The following is a 3,893-nucleotide window of genomic DNA, read 5'->3' as shown; positions in this document are numbered from 1 at the left end:
CTCGATGAAGGTCATCCATCAGGGCGACCAAGGCTGATTCAGTCCCGTATCCAGAACGAATGCCCAGAGTATGGGAAACAAACAGAACGAACTTGAACTCTTAATACAAGAGGGAAATTATGACTTGATAGGTGTAACTGAGACTTGGTGGGATGACTCTCATGCCTGGAATACAGCAATTGAAGGATATAACTTGTTCAAAAAGAACAGGAGGAACAGAAAGGGAGGTGGGGTTGCACTGTATGTGAAAAATACATATCTCTGCACAGAAATACAGGAGGATGAGCTTGGTAGCCCCATTGAGAGCATCTGGATCAAAATAAATGGAGCAAAGAATAAAAGGAACCTGATGGTCGGAGTCTACTACCAGCCACCCAATCAAGGAGAAGATGAGGATGAAACTTTTGAAAAGCAAATAGCCAGTGTTTTAAGGAAGCATGATGTAGTAGTAATGGGAGACTTAAATTTCCCCGATATTTGTTGGGAGACAAATTCTGCAAAACATGGCCCCTCCAGGAAATTCCTGACTTGTGTGGCGGATAACTTCCTCCTACAGAAAGTAGAGGAAGGTACTAGAGGATCGGCTATCCTTGACTTGATACTAACCAACAGAGATGACTTAGTGGATCAAGTAGCAGTTACAGGAACTCTGGGGGAAAGCGACCATGTTGTACTTGAGTTCTTGGTTCTAAGGGAAGCAAAAGCCGAGTGTAGTCAAACGCATACCCTGGATTTTAAGAAAGCTGATTTTAATAAACTCAGAGCAATTATCAGTAAGGTCCCATGGCAAGCGACGCTAATGAGAAAAGGAGTCCAAGATGGGTGGGAGCTTTTAAAAAAGGAAATTCTCAAGGCACAATCACAAACAATTCCAACAAGAAGGAAAGGTGGAAGACAACAGAAGAAGCCAATGTGGCTTCACAAAAAGCTTAGGGATGACCTGAAAACAAAAAAGGACACATATAGGAAGTGGAAGGAAGGCCAAGTAACAAAGGAAGAGTACAGGCAGGTAGCACAGAATTGCAGGGATGGCGTCAGGAAGGCTAAAGCTGAGAACGAGCTGAGGGTAGCGAGGGATGCTAAAAACAACAAAAAGGCTTTCTTCAGCTACGTGCATAGTAAAAGGCAGAGGAAAGAAATGGTGGTTCAGCTGTTAAATAAGGATGGCAAAATGATAACAGTGGACAAAGAAAAAGCAGAAGTGCTCAATTCGTACTTTGGCTCAGTCTTCTCCCAAAAGAGGGTCTATGACCCCCCCTGGCAAAGGCGAAGTACAGGCTGAAGGGGCAGGAGTGCAGCTTGAGATTGATAGGCATATGGTCCAGGAACACCTAATTACTTGGAATGAGTTCATATCTCCAGGGCCAGATGAACTGCACCCTAGAGTAATAAAGGAACTGGCAGAAGAACTCTCAGAACTGCTGTCTATTCTTTTTGAGAAATCATGGAGGATGGGGGAAGTGCCAGATGACTGGAGGAGGGCTAATGTCCCCCTCTTCAAAGAGGGCAAAAAGGAGGAAGCTGGGAACTACAGATCAGTCAGTCTAACATCAATCCCTGGGAAAATTCTGGAGCAGATCATAAAGCAATCCATCTGTAAGCACCTTGAAAACAATGCAGTGATTACTCCAAGCCAACATGTGTTTGTCAAGAACAAATCCTCCCAGACGAATCTGATCTCATTTCTTGATCAGGTCACCTCCCTTGTGGACTGTGGGAATGCTGTGGACATTCCTCGACTTCAGCAAAGCTTTCGACAAAGTGCCCCATGATCTCCTGATGAGCAAACTAGCTCAAAGTGGGCTAGATGAAACAACGATCCGGTGGATCCACAGTTGGCTACAGAATCGGACTCAAAGAGTGCTTATCAATGGGATCTTCTCAAACTGGGGAGAGGTAGCAAGCGGGGTACCACAGGGCTCAGTCTTGGGCCCAGTGCTCTTCAACATTTGTATTAATGACTTGGAGGAGGAGGTGCAGAGAATGCTGATCAAATTTGCAGATGACACAAAATTGGGCGGGATAGCTAATACCCTGGAAGACAGAAACAGAATTCAAAGTGATCTTGATAGGCTGGAGCACTGGGCAGAAGACCACAGAATGAAATTTAACAGGGATAAATGCCAAGTTCTGCACTTCAGAAAAAGAAACCAAATGCACACTTACAAGATGGGGGATACGTGGCTCAACAACACTACAAGTGAGAAGGATCTTGGAATTGTATCCAAGCTGAATATGAGCCGACAATGTGATGTGGCTGCAAACAAGGCAAATGCTATTTTGGGCTGCATTAATAGAAGCATCGCTTCCAAATCCCGGGAAGTACTAGTTCCCCTCTACTCAGCACTGGTTAGGCCTCATCAGGAGTGCTGTGTCCAGTTCTGGGCTCTCTGGAGCTCAAGACTGAAGAAGTTACATGCCTCTTAGGTACAAACTTAGTTACAAAGAAATGTCAAAGAGTTTCAAGCCCTCTGAATCTCAAGAAGTTGCATGACTCTTAGAGCCCCAAACCAACAGTCCTCAAGAAGTTGCACGCTTCTCTGAGGCTTAAGAGGTTGCACGCCTCTTAAGGTAGAAACTTAGTTACCCAAATGTGGTGCATTAAACCACTAAATGTACAGTTAATCCCCGTTTGTTGCTCAGTTCCAGATTGGTCCAACCACTGCAAATGGCCCACTGAGGCAATGGTGATACAGTGTCAGCCAGGCCCAAGCCGAAGCCTGCTGTCTTATATCCTAAACTAAATGGTTAAGTATGACAGAACAAAGATAGCTGTGCCCTATCTAAGCCCTGGACAGTAAAATCCTCTCCCTGAATTTTACCCAACACATACTCACCACAACGCTATCAAGTACTTGGCCAGAGCACTTAATACATGTCCTGTGGATCGAGGGTACTGTTGGTATGTGCACATATGAACGATCCAGATGCAACCACGCCCCCCCTGAACAATGGCAGATTCAGGGGTCTGATGCTCTTCTTCCCTCGTTGGGGCTCATGAGATCAAAGAGGGGTTCAGTATGTTCTTTGTTGATAATACATCATGTGCCCAATTTCCCAAGATTGACATTTGTTGTAGACAGCCAGGCACCTCCTTCTGACTCCCCAACATCGTTGTTATCAGAACATCTGCAGATACCCCTCTTTTATTGGCCCATGTCCATCTTTTGTAACTGATAACTCAGTCTCATGCTTTGGGAGTCTTCAGCACATACCAGAGCACCCTCATCTGGCCTTCCTGCAATAACACCATTCACTCTCCACTCATACCTCCCCTTCCTGGTCTGGGCTATTCACATGACATGGGCTGGTTTAGAATGTTGACCTTTTCACGTTTCACAGTGTTCTGAATTTGCACACAGATATCATGGGTTACAGATTACATTTCAGGATGTTTACAGTTCAGGCTTGAGTTCAGGGTCAGACTTTGCATTCTAATTCTTTTCACACCACATTTGTTACATTGCAGAAGAAAATAGGAGTACATTAGGGGCCAGAAGTCTACAAGATTATCTACTATGAGCACGGAGAGAAGTTATAGATAGAAGTGATCTTTATTGACAAAAATCAAGTAAAGGTGGATTTCAGAAATGAGAGAAATTAATAAAATGATAAAGTATTAGAAGTAAATATTTAAGAGAAATTTAAGTGGATATGAGGAGACGTTACAAAGATAACTTGGAGGAAAATCAGGAAAAATAAAATCACAGTGTCAAGGGATGCTCTGACCTGGATTTCTGCACTGAGCAGGGGGTTGGACTTGATAATCTTGTAGGCCCCTCCCTACCCTGCTGAATCAAAACCAAATGGACTGGTTTTGATTCAGGAGGGCTGTCGTGCTTCAGCTATGGAATTTCCGTAATTATCATGAGGGTTCGCAAACCTTTTCTCAC

This window comes from Heloderma suspectum, chromosome 5, assembly GCF_057233095.1.
Source record: "Heloderma suspectum isolate Gila_16-S chromosome 5, 16-S_ref, whole genome shotgun sequence".
Lineage (NCBI taxonomy): Eukaryota > Metazoa > Chordata > Lepidosauria > Squamata > Helodermatidae > Heloderma > Heloderma suspectum.
This window is presented reverse-complemented; position numbering follows the sequence as displayed.